Source organism: Terrapene carolina, unplaced genomic scaffold (assembly GCF_002925995.2).
Source record: "Terrapene carolina triunguis isolate 2854851 unplaced genomic scaffold, T_m_triunguis-2.0 Scaffold232, whole genome shotgun sequence".
Classification (NCBI taxonomy): Eukaryota; Metazoa; Chordata; order Testudines; family Emydidae; genus Terrapene; species Terrapene triunguis.
Genome location: NW_020664583.1, coordinates 2,880,230 through 2,890,623, shown reverse-complemented (window position 1 = coordinate 2,890,623; position 10,394 = coordinate 2,880,230).

Sequence of the window (10,394 nt, the reverse complement as noted above, 5' to 3'; positions counted from 1 at the left end):
GTGTGTGTGTGTGTGTGTGTGTGTGTGTGTGTGTGAGAGAGAGAGAGAGAGAGAGAGAGAGAGACCAAGGCAGGGGCAGTTCTTTTCTGCCCCCTGGATGAGGGGATCTCTAATAGTATAATACACAAAAATATACAATCAAAATCGGGAATCATTTTCAAGTTCAAATCTATCCCATTCCCTCCCCAGCAGAGGATCATGGTTGTGATACCCAAACTCCTTGCAGATCCTCTTTGAAATGTTACTGTTAAAAAAAAAAATGGAGAACGTGGTGGGAAGATGTGTCATGATGATTGGAGTTTATTTTGGGCAAAGGAATTTTGCTAAAGCAACTAAAGATTCACAGGGAAAGCAAATAGCCCGATAGACAAAACCACAAAGCGATTGGAGGGGAAAACTGGATATTCAGGGAAATTATTGTGCCTCCTTTGAAAGAAATAATAGTTTTCATTCCGCCTTCTTTATATATTGAATTAATCACCTGAAATGTCCTTAGGACGTAGGGGCGCGATCTCAGATCTCTTTTTTGTTTTGTCAGTGTTCTGCAGAGTGTGGAGGCTGAAATTGACAAAACTTTCTCTAAGTATCTTGTATATTTCATGAAGGCTATTCTAGTTGTCCTTCATTCACCCCTGCCTTCCCCTACTACTAGCCACCCACAGGTGTGCCCCCTGCACCCTTTTATGTGCCTGGAAGGGAGATTAAACAATCCTTGATATCTGACTTGCTAGGAAATAGGGAGGGTCTAGGGCAGGTGGGGCACTTGCGGGCATGGCGCAGCGCAGCCCCTTGCCCCCCTCCTCCTGGCTGGCTGGCTGCCTGTGGTTTTTGCTTACTCTTTGGCAGACCCAGCCCAGCAGGGTCACTGCTGGTCAGCGGCAGGCTGCAGCTGCATTGTTTGTGACACATTTATACACATAATTACTGTATGTATTACTGTCCTTGTGCAAGCAAGCGGCCACCCATTGCAGCGGCCAGGCGCATTTCTCCAGGCATGCATCCCGTGGGTAGGGTGCCGGTGCCCTTTTGAGAGTTGGGAGGATGTGGGAGACAGTGTTTCTGCTGCTAACACCTCAGGAACTTCTGCTTAATGTGTGTGCTGCTTAATGGTGTCCTGCCCCAGGGGGGCTGTTGGTCCGACTCCTACACTGAAGAGCTATCTTTTTTGAGAGATCCATCCATACTATACATATAAATTTATAACATACCTGGATCAGAGTAGATTTAGATCTGTCAAGCAAGACAAGAAGATTTTGTTTTCACAGGAAGACGTTCATGTAGTTGTTCCAAACGTTAGCTTTTGAGTGCCATACTGCCACATGGTAATCACGCAGCCTTGCTTCTTATTGGTCAAGTCTTGTCAGGCGCACAATTAACAGTAGGAGGACAGTAAGTGAGGAAAAAATGCCGCCTAAGAAGATACACTTTCAACAGACCCTAACAGGTATATTTAAACGTAAAAGTAAGGAAATGGGGGATTGTCAGTCAAAAAGAACAGCAACAAATGAAAAAGCTGTAACTAGTCATCCACAGGGAAAAAACATTGATACTTTTACACCTTTGTCATGTGGTGAGCTGCAGCCACCACAAAGAGAGGAGACAAATGAAAATGCTGAATTGCTGGGTAAGAAAACTGATACTCCATCACCATACCCTGCTGTGTGGTCAAAAATGCAATTTGAGGAATTCAAAAAGAAAAACTACTGGCTTTTTGCTTCAGGCGGTAAACTTGGGTGCACAGTATGTCATGAGTTTAAACTGTTATTATACAGGCGGCAGGCGTCCTGAGCAGGCTTCTCCCTCAGCCAGTCCCCCTGCTCCCCACCGCAAGCTAGAGGGGAGCCGCTGCAGCTGCTGCTGAGTGCAAGGCAGGGGGGAAGCGCAGAGCATAGCCGCCTTCCGCAGCCTGGCTGGAGGAGGAGAGGGAGAGAAACAACCAACAAATGTGACAGTGAGTTTTCCCTTTCCAAGCTTTTATTAGCTCTGAGTTTAAGCTGTTTGTTATGCAGCCAAAGGAAGTGAAAGTAAGCTGGTACTGAATGCTCCACTTTCTTGCCAGTATGCTGCTGCACTTTTTTTTAACTGGTATGCCGTACAGGCCCGTACCGGCTTACTTTCATCTCTGCTAGTAAGCAAGAATGCAGGCCATGCTTACAGGATGGTGGACACTATCCTGGGAAGCACTGACTCCCATCCCATTGACAGCAAGCCTAATGAGCATCCCTGTACTCAGTGCCAATTAGGTTCATCTGCAGAGCATGAAAAGGTGAAGCTGGTCACAGAGCAGAGGGGCAAGTTTGGCTCAGTAGAGAGACTGTGAAGGAGTCCTGCCTGAGGTGGTGACTAGCCTTCCCTCCCCCACCATCCTTTCTTTAGGGAAGACAGGGGCTCTAGATGTCTGCTCTCTGTCAGAGACCTGAGGAGAGCACCAGGACTGGAGATAATTAAACTCAGAAAGGACCCCAAGACTGAGCCCGACTCCTGCAGGAAACAGTGACCTTGCCCAGGAGAGGTGGTTCTGGAGGGAACCCAGGGCAAGATATATACATATATGATGGCCAAACCCAGACTGAGAGCTGGCTGACTACAGTGATCATGGTGGATCATTAGCTGAACATGGGCTCCCAGTGCAATAAAGTGGCCAAATGTATGCAGTCATTGGATGTGTAAACAGGACAATATCGAGTGGGAGTAGAGAAGTTATATTACCCCTGTATTTGGCACTAGTAAGACTGTTACTGGAATTCTGTGTCCAGTTCTGGTTTCAACAATTAAAGGGTGTTGACAGATTAGAGAGGGCTCAGAGAAGAGCCATGAGAATGATTAAATAATTGAAAACATGTCTTATAATGAAAGACCCAAGGAGCTTAATGTATTTAGCTTAACAAAGAGAAGGTTAAAGGCTGACTTGATCATAGTCTTTAAGTGCCTACATAAAGAACAAAATTTTGATAAGAGGGCCCTTCAATCTAGCAGACACAGGTATGACAAGATCCAATGGCTGGAAGTTGAAAAAGACAAATTTAGACTTGAAATAAGGAACACGATTTTAAGTGAGGATAATTAATCATTAGACCAATTTACCAAGGGTTGTGGTGAATTCTCCATCACTGGAATTTTTCAGTCAGGATTGTAGTGTTTCTAGAAAGATATGCTGTAGTTCAAACTGGAATTAATTCAGGAAAGTTCTATGGCCTACGCTATGATACGCAAGAGGTCAGACTAGATGATCACAGTGGACCCTTCTGGCCCTATAATCTATGCATTTGCCATGTAAAACGATACTAAACTCTGGTTGTCGACCAGTGGATGTCCTGCAGCATGATGAAGAATCAATGAAAAATAAGACTAAGTAAATTACAAATGACTGTACTTTAAAAGCACTCATTTCTCAAGCCTCTGGGAGAACCATACCCTGAAAGCAAGTGTGTGCAGAATGTAATTTCACTGATTTTTGGAGATGAGAAACAAGTCTGTGTGTGAGAGAGAAGCTAATCATCTGCTGTGTTAATGGCTTCATGAAGAACAGAAGGTCACTAGGAGCAAGTGGCTTTCTCAGCCAAAGCCAAACTACACATGTAATTTATAGTGAAAACTTAGCCTCATCCTGGGGTTTTGCTTGATTAATGTAAAGACTCAAAATTCCAGCCCAGCCCTTCTTTGCAGCTCTGGCTTCTCTAAGCTCTTCCCTGAGGACTATTCAACACACACTTCCTGTTTCTAGAGATCTACCCCCACACTGCTTCTATCCAGGGTGGAGCTTAATGAGCTGCACCTACAGGAGTGAGTCAGCGGTGACTTGCTGAGCATCCCCCACTAGGATCAACACCTGCTAAGGGGGCAGGCAAGGAGAACATTCCATCCTGGAACAATAACAAACAAGCTGCATTTGCTCATTTTCATTTGTAAAGGAAGCTTTACGTAGACAGTAAAAATGAATCCAGGCATTTTAAAACAAGGTGGGGACTTAGGCATTCCAAAGAGCTGGCCAAGATGTTGGACTGTTTGTTTTCATTAAATTCTGTTCTATGAGTAGTACCTCTAGACGCTAAGATAATACAAATCATAAATAATAAGTAGCGCCTGTCTGCTATTGTGGGCGCATAAATAATGGTAAATATTAAAGCAGACTGGTTCAGTATTATAGACATACAGTTAAGGGTTGGTATCATTGCTTAGGGCATGGGGGTGATTTGCATTTGATATTACAGTATGATGTAGGGCTACTGATTTTCCATGTATTTTCCAGGGACAAAGTTGAGTTTCAGGATGTTGTGCCATTCATGACATAGAATTGCACTGATGTGTTGTGATACAACTTTATTTCAGAGGGCAAAATTAGAGGGAACTAAAGCCATACGTAAAGGGCAGTGTGGAGCTGCACTGCCTCAGGAGGAACACCATGCACAACATCTTCCAGGGCTATTCCGTGTGCACAATCAGCACCATTCATTCGGATGAAGCTTACTGCTCTCCTTGGTACGCTGACCCCTCTGCAGGCCAGTGCAAAGTGAGAGGAGATCACATGACTCTTCCTCTTCCCCACCCCTTTTTAGAAACTTATTCCCTGAAAGGGGAGCCGGAATGAATGGCTTCTGTTCTCTCCAGAGAGCACGCAGTACAGGGGCTTCCACTATGAAAAGCCATTGTTCAGCTATGAAAGGAATGCAGGGAAAGTAAAAGGCCTCTCCTCCCCACACAGCTGAGCAAGAGCCATCACCATCTGGCTTCTAATGTAAAACCATCATGTCACAGTGCTGAACTTCTTGAGCTCTTCAAGTAGTTTGTGGGTGAGATGATCCTGAAGATCTCAACCCTTTAACTGCAGTCTCTTTGGGGTGTTGGATTCCACAGTGGAGAAGGCAGGGATGGCTGCTGCCAGGGAACTGCAGCAAAAAGATTCAGTATTTGTTCTTTATCGAGTTGTAAGTCATTCAGTCTCTGGCTACAGCTTTTGAATTGTTTGAAAGAGCTTATTCTGCTTTATCGAAGGACAATTAGGTGGAAGTATGTGCTGGGAATGTCATAGTCACATGGAAGGAGACAGTACAGAGAAACTCTGCTAGTTAACTATTGTCTTGGCTTGTTTCCTCATTAACATGCTCCAGAAATGCCGTCTGTATGCATACAAACTCAAGGTTGTACAAACAGTATATACAAGAGCCACAGAACAACCAAATTCCTGGAACAGGGGTTGAATTTATTTGCTCAAAAGCAATGTTTGGCCCAAGTTTCTGAAGTTCTCCTAATCCAGCCTTGACATTTATATGCCTAAAAACTGGGGTACACAATTTGGGGTCCAACTTCAGAGCCTGATACTATAAACACTTATTCCCAGGCATAGCACTTCTACCAGTAGCAAGTGTTGAGAAATGAGTTGTGCAAAGTGCTTTTTATGCGCCCTAGTCTACACATGTGTTTATTACAATAAACATCAAAAAGGTCAAGGACAAATTAAGGCTGCTCAGGCTGCACTATAAGGATTAAGGATTGAAGTCACTCTTTAGTTTGCAATTCAATTAAATTGAGTGTCTAGGGTAACTTGCCATTGTGATGAGAACAGTGGTCTAGTGGATGGGACACAGGACGGAGGCCTGGGTTTAATTCCTGGCTCAGTCACAGACTTCCTGGGTGACCTTAGACAAATCACTTAATCTACCCTGTATCTCACCTCAGTTCCCTTTAAAATGAGGATAATAGTTCACCACATCCCTGTGAAAGGGAGAAGATAAAATCCATGAGGGACTGTGGATCACTTAGCTGCTATGGTGATGAAGACCATATAAGGACCTAGAGAGAGAGTGCAATAGCACAGACTTCAACTGCTCCAACCAACTTCTAGCTGTGCTGTTTTTTGTTTGTGTTGGGGAAGGGGACATATTTTTCAGCAAGCACATGCATTTTTCTAGTTTATTTTGCATATTCTCAAACATAACTAATAGCTTTGACATCACTTCTGGGAGTGATTTTTCTGATCTGTGCAAATTTAAACTTCATTATTCTCCCCACTCTGTTCTCAAACATCAAGGTGGGTGAATGTCTGCATTGAGGGAAAAAAAGGAAAGGATGGAAAAGAAATGAGAAGAAGAGAGTTGAAGGGCTAGATCCTGCAATCCTTTCTCAGGAAAAACTACTGAAGCAAGAGTTGCTCTAAGGGCCAGCGCCTGCACGTCTGCACCAGTCCAGGAGTACAAAGAGGACAGGAAACTAAGTGAGCAGCTAAGATTCCCCTAACATGCAGGAACAATGTACTGCTAAAAGAGTTATTCCATTTGCAGGCAAGAGCAGTAACCAGGGCCAGCTCCAGGCACCAGCTTAACAAGCAGGTGCTTGGGGCGGCCAAGGGAGAGGGGCGGCACCTGCGGCGGCGGGTCCCTCACTCCCTCTAGGAGTGAAGGACCTGCCGCTGAACTGCCGCCGCCGATCCCGGCTTTTTTTTTTTTTTTTGCTTGGGGTGGCAGAAATGCTGGAGCCGGCCCTAGCAATAACTACTCAGGTCAGACGTCTCGCTGCTGCTGCTGCTCTAATTGTGGGATTCAGCTGGAATCATCTTTTCATTTTACAGTTTTTATCACTAATTTCATTGGAGGATCCCTGAAGCATTAACTCCCCCTCTCAGTTATCAATCACACTCTATTCCCCTAGTCCCTATGGAAGGAGAGCAGTACATAGGTGTGGTAGGGAAGCCAGTGGCAGTCTGGTTTGTAAGCATATGTTAATAATAATATATGAAGATATACCTATCTCATAGAACTGGAAGGGACCCTGAAAGGTCATTGAGTCCAGCCCCCTGCCTTCACTAGTAGGACCAAGTACTGATTTTTGCCCCAGATCCCTAAGTGGCCCCCTCAAGGATTGAACTGACAACCCTGGATTTAAGCAGGCTAATGCTCAAACCACTGAGCTATTCCTCCCCCACACTGAGCTAGCTCTGAATTCTGTGCTTCTTCTGGGCATTCCTACCCAACTGAAGGGATGATGTGGAGAAAACACACATGGCAGAAACTTGCAGACTACCCTGAATCTGATTTTCTCTGGGGCAGGTATTCCATTGTTTGCACACTTGCTCTCCCTAGTCGCAGCAGCAACACCTGTTGTTTGTTTTATAACACCAGCGTTGTTAATACTGGTTCATAAGAGTGCAAAGTTTATGGAATGAGGAACTTGACCTCTTGTGAAGAGGGGTTTGAGATTCCAACTCCAGCACTGGCTACTGAAATGTGAAAGAGACGGAGTTAACATGGGGCAGTATCTGTTGTCTCTACTTCCAGAATAATTGGGATCAGAAATCCAATACATGACTTGTTTGATTTATGCAAACACCATAGACCTACATATGCGCACACAGATGTTTAATGTCCTTCACTGTTGCTTTTATGAGCTAAACAGACACTTCCTGTTAGACTTATCCAGAATGGAGGGAAGTGGCAGGTCACCATCACAGGTAAGATTTGTTTTTTTATAAATCTTTGGAGCAGATTGTTGGTCTTCTGACCCGACATTCAGAAGCTTAAAATATTATTAGGCCCTATATCAGCCTATAAAGAGAACTACTCCACCTCCTGTCCCCTTCTCCCTCTTTTTCTTTCTACCTTTTCTCCTTTAACAACTTTTGTGGTATTGTGCTTGTTACACCCTAATAAAAATGGAAGAAATGTAAGCACTGTATAAGAGCTAGGTATTATTATTTATGTTTATAAGGGCCAAACTTGCAATATACAACCTCTGCCTTTATGTTCGAGAGTCCGCACATGTAATTGTTTGTACATGCAAAAGGTGTTGATGCACACATTGTGCATAACTGTTGTCTGTGCATGCAGAGTCTATCACTCATTCCTGATAGCTCATGCAAAACTGTGTGCATAAATGAGTGTCAGGTCAGAATATGACCTTCATATTGAATAACATTAAAAATTAAGCATGTTTTTCTTCCTGAGATTCTGTTTCTGCTGCTCTTCCCATTTGAGCCAGATTCGCTGAGGTGGGTAGATCAGCTTCACTTGCCAAATGCCATTGCACCTGTTGCACATGAAGAAAAACTCACTGTTGTGCATCTAGATCAATGGCTCTCAACCTTCCCAGACTACCATACCCCTTTCAGGAGTCTGATTTGTCTTGCCTACCCTCAAGTTTTACCTCACTTAAAAACTACTTGCTTACAAAATCAGAAATAAACATACAGAAGTGTCACAGCACACTAGTACTGAACAATTGCTTACTTTCTCATTTTTACCATATAATTATAAAATAAATCAACTGGAATATAAATATTGTACTTACATTTCAGTATATAGTATATATAACAGTATAAACAAGTCGTCTGTATGATATTGTAGTTTCAACTGACTTTGCTAGTGCTTTTCATGTAGCCTGTTATAAAACTAGGCAAATATCTAGATGAGTTGATGTGCCCCTTGAAAGACCTCTGTGTACCCCTGGTTGAGAACCCCTGATCTAGATCAGTGGTCCATACACAGATCTGTGTAACCAGATGTGCAGATGTGTTTGGTGTGTCCAAATGCATGACTGTCTTGGTCCAAGTTTGCATGTATTTTCCAGGCACAAATAAATTTACCTCCTTGGGAAAAATTAGCCCTAAGGCCCTCCTCTGTGACAAATTCCACAATTAGCTCTCCTTGCTAACTGTAGTCACCACAATGATTTATTCCCTTGTGTTATTTCTGTCCAAGTCATTAGACACTAGATACTTTACTACGGTATTCACCTAGTGCTTTGTTGTCTTATGTCATGTCTTAAAATGATTAGTTCTGGTAATCTTAGGTGTTCAAAATCCACTGTCCTATTTATTTTTGTATTTGTAACAATAATAACAAAATCTGTTTCTCTTAATTTTCACCTATAAACCACCTCTACTTCAACAAGCTGGTTGTTTTGTTTTCCCAATGAAGCTAAAGCACACACATATATAGAGAACAATCTGATAGGGGTTGTGTGTACAATACATCTGCCTGCTTATGCTCAAAGAGCTTTCTATTGACTCTCACTAACAGAAAACGTATATAGATAGTTTCATTTAAAACATTGTTCACAATTAATTTTTTAAGGAAACACATTATGCATTCACTGACATGTGGCAGGGCAGTGCTAGCAATAAACATGGCCCTGGTTCAGGAGGGTACTTAAGTATCTGCCTATGTTTTACTCATATGCTTAAAATTAGTTTAAGTACCCTCCTGAATTGGAACATATGTTCAGAGTTTGTATTTTAAAATAGTAACTATAGTTATGTCTACATTTGAGCTGGGAGGTGTGGTAGATGTGCCAGCACTAGCTCCACTCAAGCTAGCCTGCTACGAATAGCAGTGTAGCTGGGGGCACCATGGGCAGTGGCTCAGGCCAGCTACCGGAGTACAAACCCTTCTGGCCGCTGGCTATGTACTCAGACAGCTAGCCCAGCCTCCACCCAATATGGGGGGAAATGTTTTGTTATTCTCTATACAAATCAATAAATTAATTGCATAATATAGGGGGGTTTCAGAAACCAGACATCTGTCTGTCAGCAGCCAGAAACGTTTATGTCAGTGGCTTCTGTGCCTGTGCCTGCTTAGCAGACTAAAAATTAAAATCTCAGCTGTGCCAGTCAGTGTCTGCCAGCTCCCATTTCATTGTGTACACTTTAATCTAGTCTCCTGGGTTATTGAAAGTTTAGAAGATGCTCAAATAGATGGCATGCAGATAGCTGCAGCTCACCAAGGCCTCCTGCAGAATCTTAATGCTGAGGTAGAGAAGAGACGATTACTGTTGAGCAGAAAGACCAGGGCCATAACTAGGAAGGGGTGAGTAGGGCAGCCGCCCAGGGCACAGAGTTGCCAGGGATGCAAAAATGGGGCAGCCTGCAGAATCGGGCCCAGTGACCCCAGCCTAGGGTTACCATATTTCAGCAAGCAAAAAAGAGGACAGGAGGAGCCCCGCCCCTGTCCTGTCCTAGCCCCGCCCCTGCCACTTCCTCCCACTTCCCGCCCCCCTCAGGACCCCCAACCCTCCCCCTGCTCCTTGTCCCCTGACTGCCCCCTCCTGGGACCCCTGCCCCTAACTGCCCCCCAGGACTCCACCAGGAGCTCCACCACTATCTAAGCCTCCCTGCTCCTTGTTCCCTGACTGCCCCCTCCTGAGACCCTCCCCCCATCCTAACTGGCCCCCTAGGACCCTACCCCCTACCTGTCCCCCTGACTGCCCCAACCCTTATCCACACCCCCAGACAGACCCCCGGGACTCCCACGCCCCATCCAACCACTCCCCACCCCCTGACAGCCCCCCCCCAGAACTCCCGACCCATCTATACCCCTCTGCTCCCTGTCCCCTGACTGCTCCGATCCCTCTCCCCACCCCTGCCCCCTGACAGCCCCACCCCCAGAACTCCCAACCCCCCCCCC